Source organism: Canis lupus, chromosome 20 (genome assembly GCF_011100685.1).
Source record: "Canis lupus familiaris isolate Mischka breed German Shepherd chromosome 20, alternate assembly UU_Cfam_GSD_1.0, whole genome shotgun sequence".
NCBI lineage: Eukaryota > Metazoa > Chordata > Mammalia > Carnivora > Canidae > Canis > Canis lupus.
This window is the reverse complement of record NC_049241.1, coordinates 9683167-9704489: the sequence shown is the minus strand read 5'-3', so window position 1 is coordinate 9704489 and position 21323 is coordinate 9683167.

Here is a 21323-nt window from a genome sequence, read left to right as displayed (position 1 = left end):
GGACTGGTCCAAATGGAAATGTGCCACAAGCATAAAATACATGGCAGATTTTGAAGATTTGGTCAAAACAAATAAAGTAAAATACCTTAATATTTTTACATTGTTTTCTTGTTGAAATGATAATATTTGGGATATATTGAGCTAAAACTGTATTAATATTAATATGCTCATTTTTAATTTTTTAATGTGGCTACTAGAAATTTTAAGACAGTATATGTGGCTGGCATAGTAACTCCACCAGTCAGTGCAGGGCTCATTCAAGCATGAGAGCATCGAGTGGCACCATAAGGAACATGGACCTCATCGTGCAGCAGGAGAGAGTCATCAGAGGTTTGCAGCAGAGAAACAACTCAGTTCCATGAGGGTTTAGAAACACCCTGGGTGGGCATAGACGGGAGGGGTAAAGCCAAAGCCGGGAGGGCACTCGGTGCCATTATAATTTGCTAAATCAAAAATGTTTAGGTCTGAATGAGACAGAGAAAGGAAACTTGGGAGAGCTATTTAAGAGGAAGAAAAATACCTGGCAGGTTCAATTTAGATTACTGCCCTGCAAAAAGACAGTCCTTTTCGGGGGAAATTCCTATTCCTCACCAAATCACAAAACCAAACTCCCTAGGGCACAAAGCTGAAAAGATAGCTTTCAGGGCACAGGAAAATACAGTGGGAATGCTTAAGAGAAAGACTTACTCCTCTTTCCTTGTTAGGGATCCAAGAGAAAAATCCAGCCTCATTAGGCTCCAGACAGCAGTACTCAACAGTGTGTTCTTTTATGCATCCCTTCAAGGCTGCTGACAGGAAAGACTGTTGCCATGGAAACAGGCCCAGCCGGGAAGCATAGCGGGGCAAACACAGACAGTCTCATAGCCTGCTGTGTCCACAGAGCTGACCAGTTGGTAAATATTACACCAGGCACATACCGGAGACACAAAGCAAACAGTAAGTCATCCCAATGCTCTGCTGGAATCATTCCACGAGGAAATGTTGAACTTGGAAACTGTGTGGCTTGGTTCCCATGTTACACAAAGGACCATCTCCCAATGCAACAGGGCTGACAACGGGGCGTCTCAACATTTTGCCATGGCTATAATGAGTATCTTGCAGCATGTAGCCTTCCCAGGCCATAGGCACCAGCGGCAAGAAAGATGTCGAGTTATTCTGGGGAGAAGTAGAAAATCAGTGGGCAAGTTACTTCCCCCTTTCTAGGAGTCTCAATTATATTTACCTTTAAAATGGGTATTATCTACATGTTACAAGGTCATTGTGAACACTCAACGAGATCAAACAGGTTAACAAGTAACTGCGTAGGGATGCCTGGGTGCCTCAGTGGTTGAGCGTCTGCCTTTGGCTCAGAGCGTGATCCCGTGGTCCTCAGATTGAGTCTCGCCTCAGGCTCCCCACAGGGAACCTGCTTCTCCCTCTGCCTATGTCTCTGCCTCTCTGAGTGTCTCTCATGAATAAATAAATTTTTAAAAATAATAAAAAAATAAGTAACAGTGTAGCTGGTATACAGTAGGTGCTTAATAATGTTAGTTTCACTTCCCACTGAAATGTATCCATGTGTGACATCTAGAACTAAAGATATTCTAGCCATGGCCTGAACACCAAATATAACCATATATACTATCCATATATGGAACCATATAACTATCACCTCCTCGTTTTAGGCACATCAAGATTTCTGTCAAGTAAGCCTAAGCTGCCTTGACTTTCTCCGTACCTACCACTGAATAAAACTACACTGACTTTTTTTTCCCTTGTTTTTACATTAACTGCAGCTGAACCACATCTCCTACATTATTTACCAAATGTAACTGATGAACTGGATTCATGTTCTGGACTTGTCGACCACCCCAGTTAATCTCATTTTATTAGACTGATGCCATAGCTCTAGTCTAGCAAGATGATTTGAAAGCTGTCCTCTGTCCTTAGAGATCTTACCGTCTGGAACAGTGTTTTCCAAAATGTAATCTCTTAACCGCCTGAATTAGAATTTAAAATTCAGGTTCTAAGTGGTAAATGAATTTTATCTATACTAATAAAATTGGGTATTATCTTTAAAAATAATAAAATAAAATGTAGGTTCCTAGGCCCCATCTTAGATTTATTCAGTGTGAACATCTGGAAGTTCCCATTTTAGCAAACTTCTTAGGTGATATTCATGACCAATACGGCTTGAAAATCAATTCTCCTTCCATTCTTTTTGCATTCCTTAATCAGTTCTTGGACCACCTGTCTTGGAATCTTCTGGATGTCTGTTAAAAATGTGGTTTATGAACATCACCCACATGTAGGAGTCAATCTCTGGACCCAGGAACCAGCAGATGTAACAAGATCTCCAGGTGATTCTTATCAACACCAAGGGTTGAAAACCATTGGCCTGATGAATGATAAAGCAGCGTGCATAAGAACTGTCTGGAGAGCTTATTAAGTCTTGAGCCCACTTTTAGAGAATCTCAATTCAATAGGTCTGGAGAGGGACCCAAGAATTTATATTTCTAACTATCTCCTAGTGGTACAGATGCTGCCGATATACAGATCACACTTTGAATAACATTGTGTAAAACAGATATTATTCTATGTATTTAAAAATATACTTATCCATAGGGGCACCTGGGTGGCTTAGTCAGTTAAATATCTGAATTCAGCTCAGACCATGACCTCAGGGTCCTGAGACTGAGCCCTGCATTAGGCTTCCCACTCATCAAGGAGTCTGCTTGTCCCTCTCCCAATACCCCTCCCCCTGCTATTGCTCTCTCTCACATACATAAATTAAATTAAAAATATATATATACCTATTAAAAAATCTATAAAAATTCTATTGAAACAAAAATGGCCAAGCCTTTGTTTTAAGCTGTTAGTTAATGTCTTTTAAATCTCTTTTAATCTAGAAAAATGGCCACCAACATGGATGTTTTGGGGTTGTGTGTTAAATACACATAACTTGACCATTTTAATCATTTTCAAGTACATAGTTCAATGGGTGTTTAGTACATTGACAATATTGTGCATTAGTCACCACTATCTAGTTCCAGAATGGTTTTATTTCCACAAAAGGAAACCCCTTACTTATTGAAGAATCACTTCCCATTCCCACGTCCTTTGAGTCCCTGATGACCACTAATCTACTTTTTGTCTCTATGGATTTGTCTATTGTGGACATTTAATATAAATGGAATCACACAATATGAGACATTTTGTGTTTGGCTTCTTTCATTTAGCAGAATATTTTCAAGCTTCATCCCATTATAGCATGTATCAGTACTTTATTCCTTATTTTGGCTGAGTAATATTGCATGGTATGGATATACCACATTTTATTTATCCATTCATCAGTGAGTGGATATTTCTATTGTTTCTACTTTGGGTTGGTATGAATAGTGCTGCTATAAATGCATATGTACAAGTTTTTGTTTGAATGTTTGTTATCAATTCTTTTGAGTTTATATATATAAGTGAAATTGCTGGATCATATGATAATTCTATGTTTAACTTTCTGAGGAACTGCAAAATTGTCTTCCATAGGATACATCATTCTCCATTCCAACCAGCAAGTGTAAGAGTTTCGATTTCTCCACATCCCACCAATACTTGTTTTCCTCTTTCTGTTTTGTTTTCTTATGGCCAGCCTATTGGGCATGAACTGTTCTCTCATTGTGGTTTTGATTTGATATTTCCCAAACAACTAATGACATTGAGCATCTTCTCATGTGCTTACAACCATTTGTGTATATTCTTTGGAAAAATGTCTATCCGAGTCCCTTGCCCATGTTTCAATCGGTTGTCTTTTTTTGTTGAGTTGTAAGAGTTATGTATTCTTGATATTAGATCCTAACCAAATACATGATTTTTTTTTTTTTTTTAGAGAGAGAGAGAGGTCGGGACGGGGAGAGGGAAAGAGAATCTTAAGCAGACTCCACACCCAGTGCAGAGCCCAGTGCTGAGCCCAGTGCAGGGCTTGATTCCACAACCCTGAGATCATGATCTGAGCAGAAATCAAGAGTCATATAGTTAACTGACTGAGCCACTCAGATGCTCCCAGATAGATCATTATTTAATATTGTATCCTATTGTGTTGGTTGACTTTTTAATCTCTTGATAGGCCATACCCTTTCAAAGATTAATCAAATTTCAAGGTGATAGCAGTACTATAGAAGTTAATAACAGACAAGGGTTTGGAATGTATCTAATCAAAAGCTTTCCAAAGAAACCAAAGTAAGAGAGCTACAGTGGCTGTTCTAAGGTCTTGTAGAAACTTACCAGTACTGGAAATTACTTAAGGAATATTCAGTCCACTCTCCCAAATTCAAAATACACATGCAAACACATGCACACACATATGATACCATTTTACATCTAAGATATTAACATCCAACATGCACATGCAAACACATAGACACAAAAATGATATCATTTTATGTCTGGGATATAAGGGGCATTACAATATGCCCATAACATATTACCTTTTCTCAAAAGTGAATTTCCCATTAAAATGGACAATTTTCCATTAAAATTCTGGGGAGAGCTTGTAAAGAGAAGTAAAATAAGCACTTATTCAATGGGAATCTAGGATGACTTTATATTGAACGCTTCTTATAATTTAGGAACTATTTTTGTTTTTATAAATGTGTTACCTACTGGGGAAATGTGTTAATAACCATAAAGCAGGTGTATCAACTGCAAATAGCCACAAGCACCAAACATATAGTATGAAATTTTGAACCCAAAGGAGTAAAAGGCGAAAGAGCTAAGCTGCTTATTGTACAACCAAATGTAACTCCTGCCTTTTTGTGATGCCTCTTAAAACACCAGGCATATTGGGCACCTGGGTGGTTCAGTGGTTGAGCATCTGCCTTTGGCTCAGGTCATGATCCTGGGGTCCTGAGATCGAGTTCCACATCAGGCTCCCGACAGGGAGCCTGCTTCTCCCTGTCTATGTCCCAGACATATGTCTATGTCCCTGCCTATGTCTCTGCTTCTCTGTGTGGGTCTCTCATGAATAAATAAACAAAATCTTAAAAAAAAAAAAAAAACACTAGCCATACCAAACAAAAGGGCTCCATTGACTGTGACAACCCTCACCCAAGCCACTGGCTTATGATTCCTAGGTAAAATATTCCTTCCTTCATTTTGAAATAAACTAAATATCTTGGTACCTAATCCTCTCAAATCCAAGAACCAAAGATGAGGAAAACAACCAAGCACTAAATGAGTGTCTATTAGTGTCCAGAGCTGGTCCATTTACTAACTTCAATGGTGCAAAAGTGGGGAAAGGGTAGAATTAGAAAGTACAATGCTAAGATGCTTAGCACAGTATCATCAACCCCAGAGGAGCAACAACTAGCTAAAATTATGTATTCATTCATTTCCCACTTCTTTCTCAAAAGGATTTTGGGGAAGCCTCCAACAAAGAGTTTAACAAAGTTAGTAAAATAAGTACTTAAATAAGTACTAATAAGTACCATGGCAAATCTATATAAAGGAAAGGGGGAAAGAAGCAATATGAAACACAGTAGTTCAGATAACAAAAATCTATGAGCAGCATCGAATTTGGCTGTGAACTTCCTGGCAGACAGGGGGGTGGGTGAAGGAAACACTACATAATTTTTAGCAATTGGGACTAGTAATTTTTCATGAATCCTTAAGAAAGAAAAGGTTTTTCTTAGTGGCAAATCCCCAACATTCTTAAATAGTTAAAATGTTTCCTAAAGGTTTAAACATAAGGATTTGATAAGCGCTTCTAAAAACTTCCAGTCTACCGTTAGTGCTTTCCCCTAATACTTTGCGGTAGTGAAGCTGATGCAAAACAGACAAACACACACAATAGAAAACTGCATTTTGTAAGAGAAGACCACATCCTGGGAGTCTTGTGGGAGGACTTGCAGGGCTTACATGTTTAGTCACACATACCCATCCCCAGTAGGGCCAGCCTCAAATATCAAGAACAGTCTACACTATACATCTCTGGGAGTTAAGTAATTCCAGAGTCTTAGATAGCTTCCCAGGAAAACAGAATGGATAGTCTCCAAGTCAAAAAAAGAAAGAAGGAAGGAAAGGAAGAAAGGGAGAAAGGAGGGGAAAGGCAACTCCTTTTTTGGAGAGGCAGAGCTGTGGCTGAAACACAGAAAACATAAACCCTTGGAAACAATCCAGTTATATATGTTTCCTAATAAGATGATGTCCCTTGAAGAAATAGGCTATTCTGTAGCCAATGCTTGGTGAACTAGCAAAGGAAGAGGGATTCTTCAGAGGGAATTGCTGATTATGTTAGCTAATAAATCCAAGAAACCCTGGAAGATTGTCACACAAATGTATGCGAAAGTGGGAAAGGTTTAGCAGCAAGAAATGACCATGGTCAAGTGGAGTTCTCCATTCTGTGTCTGCCTTCTAATTTTTGGCTTAGAGTTATCAAGTCATCAACTCTAAGGGATTAACCACAATAATCATTGAGGGTTCTTTACCAGAGGCAGAAGAAAAAATTCAAGTTAGCTTAGCAGACAAGGAATTTCCTGATGAATAGAAATCAAAGGAAAATGGGGAGAAACCGAAAGGCCCCAGGAAGACAGAAACCAAGGCATCTATGATCATTCAGTCAGGCCCAGTCCCTGTGTGCCTTTGCCTCATCATCGCTCAGCTAGAGTGAAATTCCTGGGTGACAGAGTCTGGGTCAAACATCCATCCACTGGCCAGGGAAACCAGATCACTTTGACCCGTGGTTCTCTCTGTGTGACCGTAGGGGGGGATTTTCCCCTCCGTAGACATTTGGCACTGTCTAGAGATATTTTGGGGCATCCAGAGATTATCACAACTAGGGATACTGCTAAATATTGAACAATGCACAGGAAAGCCCCTTCTGACAAAGAATCCTCCTGTCCCAAATGCTAATAGTATCAAAGTGGAAAAGCCTTGATCTTGACTGATGGGCCCGAAAGGAATGCAAAAGGGATATTTTCTTAACAGAAAGTTGAGGTGTGTAGAGGACATGACCACTGACTGCTCCACCCAGATTCCCCTGAATCCCTTTGGCCATCTCCCTTTTCCCCTTCCCAAGCTTTGCTTTTCTAGCTCCTACCTGCATATTCCTTCATAGGACAGTCCTTGGGCTGCTGGAGCCACTTGTGAGCCAGACAGCTGGAGTGCCTGGGAATTTATATCTCATTTACTGGGGCTGGTGAGTAGGAAAACTCAGCTCTCTTGCTTCAAGTGCCATCTACAGTCCAGAACTCCCCTGAGACCAGGCTGAGGCTGGGACTTTGCTGAGATTGTACATTTGCTTGGCATGTCCTCCTGCTCCAGACCTACTTCCCACTTCCTTAATGAGTTCTCCTGGGAACGCTTTCTTAATAACTCATTTGTACCCAAATCCCCTCTCAGGGTCTGCCAAAAGGGGAACCTATCCTAAGATAAGGTGCTATTACCAAAAGAAATGGGCGTAGCGGAGATTGCTAGACAGTCAAAAGCAAAAGAGACCCACCATAATGATGCAAACTTCTCCTGGGTTTCCAGCTTTCCCCTCACTACAGAACAGATTACTGGGTGGCCCAAGTGCATGGGCTTTGCAGTCAAGCCTGGGCTTGAAACCGGGTTCTGCTTCCATGTGCCTTTGGGTGAATCATTTCCACAGTTTTCTCTCTTTTCATCTGTAAAATGCGCATAATGTTAGGACCTACCTCACAGGGTGGTCTTAAAGATTAACAGGAAAGAAGAAGTATTTATTCTGGCATGGAGTCCTTTATGAATACTCATCAAAGACAAAATTTGTAAAGTAGTGAGCACCTTCACTGTTTTTATTTTAAAAGCACATGGTAACCTTTTGAAAATCAATAATAATGAGTGAGAGAGAGAGTGCGAGCCCCAACTTAGATGGAATTCCATCTAGGGTGCTTTGTAGGCCACCTGTGATTAGAATTACATCTTCACAAGCAGAAGCAGAGATTTAAGGCTCCCAGGTACCTTCTAATCATTAACAGGTTGACGTGTTGTAATCATTACTAGTATCTATAGCAAAATGATCACTGCAGCAGAGCATCAGGCATAGTACACATGGATGGCTGGAGAAGCAGCCAACCCACCCAGGTAGGAAGAGAATTATGTAGAGAGAGAATTATTATGCTTCACCACAAAAATAAGATGGAGAAAGGTACAGGATAAACCAAAATGTAGAACTCTGGGGAGCTGAATTGCCAGTTCTTTGTGTAAATTAAAGCAGCTATAGTGTAAGGTTTAGATGAATGCCTTATGAATGAAATATAAGAGATTACTAGTCTGCAAATAACAAAATTACTGGAGGGTATTATGCTGAGTGAAGTAAGTCAATCGGAGAAGGACAAACATTGTATGTTCTCATTCATTAGGGAAATATAAATAATAGTGAAAAGGAATATAAGGGAAGGGAGAAGAAATGTGTGGGAAATATCAGAAAGGGAGACAGAACATAAAGACTCCTAACTCTGGGAAATGAACTAGGGGTGGTGGAAGAGGAGGAGGGCGGGGGATGGGGGTGAATGGGTGACGGGCACTGAGGGGGGCCCTTGACGGGATGAGCACTGTGTGTTATTCTGTATGTTGGTAAATTGAACACCAATAAAAAATAAATTTATTATTTAAAAAATAATTAAAAAATAAAGGGTTAAAAAAATGAAAAAAAAAAAACAAATAACAAAATTAGATGTTTGCAAGCAGCATAGAAGAGCAGAGAAGAGTAAGCAGTCTTCACAGATCTGCAAGCAAAGTCTTTCCAGTGCATTGAAACCAAACAAAAGATATTAACAGCATCCTGGAATGGGGTCAGAAAACTGGTCTCAGGGTGGGCAGGGAAGAGGAGCTCAAACAACTTGTTTCTCTGCCTTCTCTGTGGTTTGTCTGGAAGTGACATTAAGGGCTCACAATGAGGTTAAGGAGATGCATTCTTCTAAGGTTATGGAACTGCCTGGTGCATAGCCACTAGCCACATGTAACTATTTAAATTTAAATGACCCAAAATTAAACAAAACTTTAAAATCAGATCTTCTGTTCTATTGGCTTCCTTTTTTTTATTTTTAAGTAATCCCTATGTGCAACATGGGGCTTAAACTCACAATCCCATGATCAAGAGTCGTATGTTCTACAGACTGAGCCAACCAGGTGCCATCCTCCCCACCCACCCACTCCCCTGCCCCAAATCTCCCCACTCCAATCATTGGCTTCTAATCCCAGCTCAATGACCTGTTTAGATAAATCACAACCCTCCCCCCACCACCTCAGAATCTCGTTAGGTAAATAAGAGGAGCTGACAAGGTTTGTGAGATCTCTCGTAGCAACTGTATTGTCTGTTCTTGCAGTCTGTCTTGGAAGAACAACTCAGAAGGAACTATCTTTTAAGTGATGGATAGAGCTTATATGTCTGAACATTTGAAAGCCATATCTGCCTTCAGAGTAGGATTTGTTGCCTCTCTTGGCTCTTGGGGCCCTGCCTCAGCTGTCTCAGCCAGTCTTCTGGGAGCAGTCCCATATCCAGTGACTGAGGGAGGTGGGATAGAAAAGCCTAGCCATTTCTATACTACACAGGACAGCTCCAATAGGCAGTACTCACTCCTCAGCTCCCCTGGGTTGAGGAAACTTTCTGGAGCCTACAGGGCAGTTCAGCTTCTTTCTCTGTCCAATCCCATTGCTCCCCATCCTTTGATGTTGACTTCTAACAAACATCGTGTACACCAATAAACGTCTCAGGGTCTGCTACCAGAAAACTTGCTCTGTATCAACATGGTATATCAGAAGGGTTAGGCCGATGGTCAATGTGGACAAGTAGAATGAACAGATTGTGTGGAGATTTTATGATATAATAATAGCAATTAATATCAATTGTAATAGCTGTCCAGAAATCACCCCACCCAAACCCACTTAAGTTTCTGTGTCTCTTTTTCTAGCATCAAAGATGTAAAAACATATAAAGAGACAGGATGTGTTAAGATCTGTCTGTCTCTCCCTTATACACACACACACACACACACACACACACACACACACAATGTGAAGTGGGACTTTCTCTGATTTAGCACTTAAAATGTACTAAGAGCTTTATATCTGTTCAATTTTAACCTTCACAACAAATGTGGAAACCAAGGCTCAGATAGGTGAAGTCACTTTCTCAAGGTCACAAAGTCCTTAAGTATCAGAGTGAGGATTTACACACAGGTAAACCCCAACATCTGTGCTCTTGGTCTCTGATGGCTCAGGGGCATCAAGGATCCTCACCACTGGTGCTTATTCAAAGTAAACACGTTCTCTCCAGTCAGCACCCCCACTCCCAGCCACACTGTAAAGACGCAAGAGATTAAAGGTGTTGTTGGAGAAGGAGAGATGGGGAGGGAGAAAGGGAAAAGGGAAAAGGAAAAAGACAAGTAGGGAAAGATAGACAGTGATGGCTGGAGTTGCCAGTCAGTGGTGCCTACAAGTAAGGGGAGTACAACCTCTGGATTTCCAGGTTGACACCTGCTCAGGAAATGGCTAAGTCACTCCTTCCTTTGGCAGGGAGAACAGAGAATGGAAGAGGGAGACTAGGCTGGAAGACAAATGTAAGTGAGTTTCCTGCTGGTTAGGAGCACACCAGTCTCTGCTAGAAGCACTTTTGACCTGAACTAACTCATTTATGCCCTCAACAGTCGTATGAGATAGGCACTTTCTAATTCCCATTTTGCAGGTGAGAAAAAAAGTAAGGTACAGAAGGGTTAAATGATTCACCCACAGTCACACAGCAAGTCAGTGTTCCTTGAAGTTTCCTCCTGAACCAGTTAATTACCTTAAGTTCCCGTGACTAGGAAATACCATCGTAGCACATAGTGCAGTCATGCTAGTGCATGGAGGAATGAAAGGAGCATTGTATTAGGAGTTAGGAGACCTGGTTTTTTATCTCACCTCTGGCCCTAGCAAATTCTGATCTTGGGCAGGTTGTTTTTATCTCTCAGCCTACATTTCCCATTTATAAAGTGAAATAATTGCTATAAATGATGAGCTCATACAGTAGTTGTAAGAGTAGAAGTAGTAGTAGTAGTAGTAGTAGTAGTAGTAGTAGTAGTAGCAGTAGTAGCAATATTAAAGTAGAAATTGTAGTTGTGGTAACAGAAAAAGTAATAACAGATGCAGTGGTATTAGAAGTAGTAATAGTAATTGAAGTAATGGTGGTGGGACATCTGGGGGGCTCAGGGCATGATCCCAGGGTCCTGAGATCGAGTCCTGCATCAGGCTCCCCATGGGGAGCTTGATTATCCCTCTGCCTATGTCTCTGCCTCTCTTTCTGTGTCTCTCATGAATAAATAATTTTTAAAAAAAAAATAAGTAATGGTGGTAATAAAAGTAGTAATAGTAGTAACGGTAGTAAAATAGTAGAAGTCATAGTAGTAATAGAAAGAGGAGGAAAAAAGGAGGAGGAAGAGGGAAAGAAAGAAATAGTAGTAGTAGTAATAAAAGAACTAATACTACTAAATAGCTACAATACTAACAGTAGTCTAAGGTAGTAAAGTAATAGAGTAAAAGAAAAAGAGGGGTAACAGAAGTCATAGTAATAGAAGTAGCAGTAGTAATGAAAGGAGTAATAATAGTTATAGAAATATTAGGCAGTAGTAATGGAATAGTCACTGAGGCAGAAGAGGAAGGGTGGAGGAGGAGGGATAAACCCTCAATGATGACCTCCCATATGCAAGGCACTGTGCCAGGTATGCCGTGTGCACTCACCCCTCACATCTCTCTCATTATATGGCTAAGTGTTGTGAAGCCCACACACAGATGGGAAAACTGAGATTTGGAGACATCAACCTGTGCAAAGTGGAAGAAGAGTCTAGACCGTGCTAAGTGCCCCCCATCAACCAGGCTGCCTCCGTAGGGTCTCCCATGTACTTCTCCAGAGATTTTCAGCTTTTACAGCCCTCATTCCCAAAGTCTTGTTACGTCTAACGATCTGAACCTCCTGTCCTCTGAATTAGAAGGAAACGTAGTGCTAACTTCCTTTAGATAAGGTTCTTTATAAATATTTTCCATGGAATGCCCTTTTTGCTTTGTTTGAAAGATCAGCATGAGACTGGTTGTCACCCAATATTCTGTTGACATTTCTTTTTTAAAGAACATAACATACATTCTTGGGCTGGACTCAAACATTCTTACATTTTAGGGTTTTTTTAATACTATTTATGGAAAAACATAATCATTGGAAATGCTAGGTGGAAGCCCTGAGTTCTTTCTTCCTCTACAATGAAGGGCATAAAATGTCAGCCCTCTACAATGCTAGAATTACTCATGTCTCCATCCCCAGCCCTCAGGACTGGCATAAAGCTCCATAATAATCACAATTGAGAACGTGATTGAGCACCTACTATATTATGGGTGCTGAGTAAAGCATTTTATCTGCATTTGTTTCTATTAATTCTCACCATAACCTCATGATATAGGGTGCTACCATCAGCCCCATGTTGCAGATGATAAAACTAAAGCTCCCAAGCATTCAGAAAATCTCCCAAGGTCACAAGTAAGTGAAAGAGGAGAGATCTTAAACACAGATCTGTTTGAATCCAAACCAGGACTCCTAGGCTGACTAGGAATAACTAGAAATAACCAGCTAATGGGGACTTAAGTAACTACAGAGAAACTGAACACTCATTCAGCAAGTGACCCACAAAAAAACCATTCTGAAAGGCCATTGGCAGTACTCATCTAAGTAAGATGGGGGAAGAGGGCTCCATGAATATCTTCATAGTCATTCATTGTTTATTCAATAAACATATACTGACCATCTGGAACATAGAGCAAAACCCTAGGAACTGAGGATACAATGGGAATCAATATGGGACCCTCCTGGGAGCTCACAGTTGAGAAGGAGGCAGTAAGTCAATAGCCAATTATAATGGAAGAAATGAAATGCTTAGGCTAACACAAGGAACCTTAGTAATCTGCAAGGGTACCCTGATACAGCCTCCTAGGAGGAGGGAAAGTATAGTCAAGGATGGTTTTCTGGAGGAGATGACACTAAATTGATATTAAAAAGACAAACATGGGGTGCCTGAGTGGTTCAGTTGGTTAAGTGTCTGACTCTTGGTTTCTACTCAGGTCATGATCTCCCGCTCATGAGATCAAGCCCCATGTCAGGCTCCATGCTGAGCATGGAGCATGCTTTAGATTTTTATTGTCCCTCTGCCCCTCCCCTCCACCATGCCCCTTATTCCTGCATGCATATACACTCACTGTCTAACAAAGAAAAAGAAGAAGAAGAACAAAACAAGTCAGCCAGGGGACTGAGGTTGGCTATGGAAACAGCAGAGAGAATAAGCAGAGAGAATGCATCAGTATTTACTGAGCAACTGCATCTGTTAGAATCCTTTTGATTGTGAACAACAGAAAACCCAATCCAAAGTCTTAACTAATAAGGGAATTTATTATTTCACTCATGAGGAAGTTCAGAGGACCCATATTGAGTTAATTCAGTAGCTCAATGATGTCACCAAGTACCAGATTTTGTTCCCGTTTTTGTTCTGCCATTTTCTTGCTACAGTTCCCGGTGTCTCATACAGAAACAATATCCATTAGAAGAAAAGGGGCTTTTCTAGTCCTGTTTTTATTCCTAAAAATGCCTCCTCCTCCAGAAGATTTCCCTTCACACATCACTGAACAGAAATTGGTGACATGCTCCTTATAATTAGGCTAAAATGTGGTTAAAAAAAGAAAAGGAAAAGAGAATTGCTTGGACTAGATCCACCATGGGGAATGGAAAAAGTGTCACCATGCCTGACCCACAGCTCTATGGGGAAGGGCAAATGTAAACAATTAGGAGTTCTGCCTGCCAGGAAAAGTGGGGGTAGTGAGAAATGGATATGGGTCATTGGTACCATGGTGATATGTCTGGCACACAGTAGGGGCTCAATAAATGTCTTCTGAATGAGGAAAAGGAAAAACCAAGTTGGGATGGTTACAAGAGTTGGAGCAATAGAGTGGCTATGAATACATATTCAACACAACTCTTTCAGTTGCAAGAAATAGATATCCAGTTCAACCTAGTTTTAGAGAAGAAAATTATATTTACTGGTCACAGAACTGAGAAATCTGAGATTATACTGGCTTCAGGACATGGATGGATCTAGATATTCAAGTAATATTTTCAGGAATCTGTCTCAATTCCTCTCTTGACTAGGTTTTTAGCAGATAGACAACAGGAGCTGCAAGCCCAAATGCTCCCAGCTCAATAGCCCCATGAGAAAGAGGGTTCCTTCCCCCCCCCCCATCTTTCAACACCAGCCCCTGATTTGATGCTCAGTGACCTGGCCCAGATCTCATGTCCATCCCTGACCCAATTTCTGTGGCTGTGAGGGGGCTGATTGGTCAGTTCCAGGTCACATGACCACCCTATGGGAAAGGAGGAGGAGTGTGGGTAGTCAGAAGTAAGGAGCAGAAGAGGACATGGAGGCAGAGCAGACACAGGACAAGGGAGGGGATAGAGGCTGGGAAAAGGATATGACTTGGCTCCCTTTCTATTGTTCCCTCACAGCTTCTACCTGCTTTTTCTTGGATAAATAAGAAGCAAATGGACAGTCTGTACATTTCAATACTCTCCTCTTCCTGCTAAACAACAAAAATTACTTCCAAGAAACATTCCAAACCAAGAATGAGGTAGGTAGATAGGAAAAGAAGTTCATGTTTAATTAATGGGAACAGTCTTCAAATGATCTCAGTGGTAAAACCTCATTTCATGTAGGTTTAGAAAGGGAACATTCTGGAGATTATTAATGGAGTTTTGTTTTTCATGGCTACAGTGAAAATAAAGGGGGAAGCATAATTGGTGCCATTCGGTTAAAATTTGGCAATTTACTCACTGGCAGATTTGTTCAGATGTGAAAGGGTGGGGCCAGGGCCAGGGCAGAACACGACAAACACAGCTTATCCATTTGGGAAGGACTTGGGTTGAACACGTGAGTGGTTTCTATGTAATTTGGAACCCACAATACATGCACTAATTTTAGGAAGATTTCCAACATGGGGCCCTCCTGCATGAGCCTCTAGAAAGCAAACATCACAGCCACCGGGAGTGATCACATGACAAACATAAGCACACAATGCAATGTAGGTTTGGTTGTGATATATTCTTTGGCCCAATTTTCTCACCATAGGCCTTTGTCCTTGCTTATCTCCCTACCTCGAATGCCCTTCCCTATGGCTCAAGGTTGGTCTTCAGATATCAACTTAAAGGTCACCTCATCAGAAGGATCTGATCTATGATCTTGTGGTACTCTTTAAATTTTCAGCATCTCACTACCTAATACACATGTGGTTTGTTGAAATATTCGTAGACTCATTTATGTTCTGGCTCAAGGATAGCCTCATATAGCTGGGGTCCCTGTCCAATTTTGGCTGCCAGTATATAGCTAGTGACTCCACCAGAGACTGGCACAACATTAACACTCAAATATTTGTTAAAAACATGAAATGGTTATCCCTGGCCCCTCCCTCCAACACTTAACCTAGATAAGGGCCATAGCAGACTCCCTGCTACTTTATCCTTGTATGCCTCCAAACCTTTGCAGAGTTTCCTTCTAGTGGAGTCATGCCCTTCTCCATTGTCATACCCTTGGACAACCTAATGAACTCCATTCATTCTTCGGGGCTTCAACCAGTGTTACCTTCTTTCTGTAGCTTGCCTCAGCCCCAACCTCAGCCCGTGACTAGAGTAGACTTTGCTCCTATCCCACCTGCACCATCGGTGCTCCTGCTCCCCTCTGGTCTTACTGAAAAAGGTGAGGTTATAGAAAGAGCACAGACTCAGAATCAGACAGTTTGAATACTGGCTCCAATACTTACTGGCTATGGATGCTTAGGAAAATGTTTAGCTTTTCTGGGCCTCAGTTTCCTCATGTGAAAAATAGAGATCATAATAGCATCAATTAACACAATATCTGAGAAAACTAAATGAGGTCACATACATAGACAATGTCCAGTCCGAGTACTTCACATCGTTTTAGAGTTCTAGAAGTAATCACAGCTATTTGTGGATCTGTGCATATCATAGGTTGTGAATTCATCAGAGGAGGGATGACATGCTGCTGTTCTTTGTAATTTTTTTTGTCCTTCATGTTGCCTTGAACATAGTAGATGCTCACTCAATGTTTGTCCAATTAAATTAGATGCCATTCCAACAGGACCAGACCCAGGTATTTGAGTGACTTCTGTACCCCTTTTCCTTGATCTGCAGCTATCCAGAGAAAGCAAACCCATATGCCTTATGTGTTAGGCAAAACTTTAAGAAAAAAATATCACCAACCATGAGAAAATAGTTGTACCCCACATTCCCACACCAAACAGAATTGTTTTCAATCAACTATCTAGTCTGCACTCTGCCCTTCTAACCCATGTTTATTAGTATGAGCAATCAAGAAGTTACTAAGAGAAATTGCACGGAACAAGCAGGAAGTAACATTTGGTTGTTATGAGTGTCTCTAAAATGGATGCCTCTTCACACTCACTTCTTGAGTGGAGGTTGTTTCCCTCCAAAAGTTCAGAAAACACGAGATTTACCATCCTAACTTTTTGCTGCCTAAAATTGCCAACCCTTCCCTTGTTCAACTTCAGGGACTATGTCAACTTTAAGATCCTGCCCACAGGGCCACAGAGGAGCCAGACATGCCAACAAAATATTATTTGCTTCCCTGGTTTCTGGTGCATTCGACAGGAGCCTTTAGCTCCCAGAGTCCCAAGACTGCAAATTCCTGTCCCAACCCATAACTTCACTACTTACCCTGGCACCAATCATTTTCTCAGACACGTAAGGTGGCTCCAGGACCTCATTCCAAGTTCTGACTATGCTTTCTTTTTTCCAATATTGTGAATGTGCTTCTTTTTTTAAAACATATTTTTCTTGGAAATATCTGTATGTCCTATTATCGTCTTTCATGCTTTGCTGGAGCATAATACACCCCTTGGAAAGTCAACCACAACTGATTAAATGGTTTTAATATATATATTTAACAGGAAGGCAATTAGCTATGCTATATAGTTCAAAGATGGTAGCAGTGTTGGGAGGGAAAGGCAGTGATGTGTGTGAGGTCACAGATGTGCCATCTGGGACCATTCTTCATTCAGCAAGTTGTCATTTACTTGGAACATTTCCTCCATTCCATAGATTTTAGGCATGCTTTCTGTTCAATGGGAAAATGGAAGGAATAGGTCATTGAGACCTTTCATTTTTCTCATTCTTGTCATATAAACATGAAGAAACTGCCCTCTCTAAAAATGCTGCTAAGTTAGGGCAGCCCAAGGATATTTCAAGCCTGCATTCTGGCCATTTCTCTGTTTTATGTGGCTTCCTGCTCTCACATCTGATGAAAATAGTTCTTTCCATGGCAACACCACATAGAGAGATATGGTAGTGTCTTTTTTTAAAGCAATATTGTTTATCTTGAAACTGAACAGAATTCTCCTTTTTCTCTCACTCCACAATCACACCAGTGTTGGCAGACTCTCTTGAGGGCATGTGAGGACAGCTTAGCCATCTTTACCAAGGATTGCAGTTCTTTCTCTAGTCCTCCATAGGACATTAATCCTGTATACCTGTAAATAGTTTTTAACTTTGAGTGCTAAAGTCCAAGTTCTTAGTTTGATGTTCAAGGCCATTTTCACAACTGGCTCTGCCTGCTTCTACATTTTCATATCCTAACACTGCCTACATTTTATTTCACATACTAACAATACTGAGTGCTAACCTGGAACCCAAATGCACCTGAACTTTCATGGTCAGCCTGCCATTATATCACAATCAAGTACAACAACATATCACCTCCTCCCAACATGCACAAACTTACACGCACATATACATAAATACATAGACACTCAAATCTCTTCCCTACAACATTCAAACAGTAAAGCTGAATTATACTTAAGGTCTGTACAGAAATATTGAAAAGGAGATTACCCTGTATCATTTGGCCCTTAAAATTCCTTTCAAAATATTTCCTCAAAAAAAAAAATGTCCTTAAAATTCCTTTCCCCATTGTAACTATCAACAGTATCTCTACTTTATGCAAAAACTGAATTTTGAGAACAAAAACCTTTCTCCAACTGAAGTTAATTCTTTCTCCTTATCCTATACTCAGCTCGTATACCTACTGAATAAAACAAAAACCAGGCAGCTAGGTGAGAGGTTTCAGTGATGTCAGATCATTAGGCAAATCCTGATAACCCAGCATCCTGGGTGAGTCTCAGAATGGAAACACTGGGTGCGGGATCCCTGGGTGGCGCAGCGGTTTGGCGCCTGCCTTTGGCCCAGGGCGCGATCCTGGAGACCCAGGATCGAATCCCACATCGGGCTCCCGGTGCATGGAGCCTGCTTCTCCGGTGCATGGAGCCTGCTTCTCCCTCTGCCTATGTCTCTGCCTCTCTCTCTTTCTCTCTCTGTGACTATCATAAATAAATACAAATTTAAAAAAAAAAGAAATACTGGGTGCTTGCTGATGCCTAATTCATTCACTGTATAGAGTTCACAAATGAACTGTGCATCTCTGAATCCCGGATTGCATATGCTGCTCACCTTTCTTCGAATGCCCTTCCCACATTGCCTATCTGATGAACTCCCTAAGGCCTTAAGACTCAAGTCAAGAATCTTCACTTATGAGAAATCTTGGTGATTCCAGACATGTTTCCTCATACAAAGGAAAAAATGGAAGTCCCAAACTGACCAACCTGACTTAGCACTGTTATATGATCCCTGGGTTTTGTACTTGCTGGCATATCTCTTTGTCCTATTATACCATAAATTCCTTAAAGGGGAAGTCTTCCTGTCTGAATCTCAGTTCAGCACAGTGCCTAGCACATAATATAAAAAGTACCAGTAAATGTTTGCCAGATGGAATTTTATTTTTATCATACACCTGAGATTGATGTGGAGTGGGTATATATATTAATAGGTATTACAGGAGAAACTCCTTTTGTTTTCTGAACCACTAGGTGTGTTGGATGTGTGTTCTAACAACTTTCTATGCATTAATTTGATCATCATAAGAATCCTATGAAGTAAATTTACTGTCATCATCTGCATTTTTCAGATACTGAAGTTTAAATTTCCCTTCAGTAGATTGTATTGTTCAAAATAATTGTCTTCCATACTAGAGTGCCCTTCCTGTAGGTGAATTGTATGCTCAGGCATGGCTATGTTGCTTGCTTTGTCCTATGAAACATAAGAAGTGATGTGTGTCATTTCCAAAGCTTTAAGAACTAGTACATTGTTTGCCTCATCTCTTTTCCCTCTGCCCTATGAATAGCTTCTGTTCCATCACCCTGAGTCCTAGAGTAAACATGATATGGAACAGAAATGCAGCTAACCTGTATGCCTATAGAGCACAAGCAATAAATAAAACTTTGTTCCTATAAGAGGCTGAGATTTGAGGGTCATTTGATTACCTCAGAATAACCTAGCCTAAGCTGACTAATGAAATCCCCAAACCTGGTCTTTTTTTGATGTTCTCATGGTAGTGAATGAGATTAACTTCCATCTATCTGCACAACCATGAATCTGGAATTCATCTCTGGCACCTCCTGTCTTTTCCACCAAAAGAGTAAAATTAAAATTTTTAAAAATCCCAAGTCCTGCCAATTGGCCTTCCTAAATATCCCTGGAATGGCGTTGCCTCCAGTTCTCTCTTCATCTGCAATATCATCATCTTAGGTCAAGCCACCATCATCTCTCCCCTGACAGTTTACATGATATACCTGAACTCAGTCCCACGTGCAACCTGCCTTTTCCTCCCTCCATTCTTTCCTCCACAGATGCTCTGTTACAATGACAACATCGATCACATTACTATGGTGCTTAAAAATCTTCAGTGCTTTCCTACTGTTCTCAGGAAACTGAGCAATATCTTAATTTGGCATCAAGTCCCTCCATGATCTCTTTCTTTCTCAGCTCTCCAGTCCCATTCTATTCTACCCTCACTTAAACTTAATGATCCAGCTACTCTGATCTTCTTTCCACTCCTTTTTTTAAAAATATTTTATTTATTTATTCATAGAGACAGAGAGAGAGAGAGAGAGAGAGACAAGCAGAGGGAGAAACAGGCTTCACGCAGGGAGCCCAATGTGGGACTTGATCCCAGGTATCCGGGATCACGCCCTGGACTGAAGGCGGCGCTAAGCTGCTGAGCCACCCGGGCTGCCCTCTTTCCACTCTTAAGCCATGTTATCTTCAACCTTAAGGCCTTACATATGCTGTTCCTTCTACCTTGAGTTCTCTCTCTACTACCCACCATCACTCTCCATCTCACTACTCAAATGCCACTTTCCTGGGGAAGCCTGCCATGACTCCAATAGTTTGAGTCAAGCCCCTTAATTAAATGCTTTCATTGGTCCCTGTACTTCCATAATATTTTTCACAGTTGCAATTTTATATAGGATTGTTTTATGAAGCTGCCTCTCCAACTAGACCATAGGCTTTGCATTAATAAGAATCATGCCCACTGGATGTTTTAACCTGGACACTCAACAATTCCTGAAACATGACAGATGACCCAACAATATTTGATGAATGAAGTGATGAATGAAGTAATGAATGAATAAGTGAATAAAGCCCTTTTTCATTTGGATATTCTAGGGCTCCCAGTAATGCTTGAGAAATACATTGGTTTGCTATGCCCTCTAGCAGGAATTAAAAACAATCCTCCCCATTCAATTGGTTGGATCAGAAAACTCAAGGTAACAGAATAGTAATATTTTTGTCAGTGTTTACAAAGGTAACATATAATCTCATCACTTGGGCTCCCTGATCATGCAGATAAAAAGCTAAATTCAGAATTTCTCTGGATTCAGGCCCTGGACCTAAAGCAAATAAGATGAACATGAGTACTGACAAATAGGGTTAGGACTCTGCAGTCTCAAAGTTAAGTTGGTCATCAGCTAAAATGGACTGTTTGTCTTTTGGAATGTGTACAGATGGTGACCAGAATGGAGCACTGGCTGATATTTTCCCTTTACAACTGGCCAGGGCTTTGGGCATCCCAGGGGCATGGTCTGAGCAGTTTCATATAAACAGTACCAGAGGCCCATAGGAAGGCCCCTGTGTTTTTCTAGGCCACTGATCATGACACTGGCTGTGCCACTGCCTTACTGATGGTGGTCAGAGGGAGAAGGGCTGGGCCAGCTGACAAGAGATGCTCTGTGACCGGCTAGGCTCTGTTTGTTATTTCACAGAGTTCCAACCTGCGTTCTAGAAAACAGCCTTATTGACATTCACAGGACAGGGGAGTCCAGGTATGAGCAGCATGGTACAATGGAAAGGAACCAAGTGTGGCTCATTCTCTTGGTTTCAAATCCCAGCGGAGCTACTTACT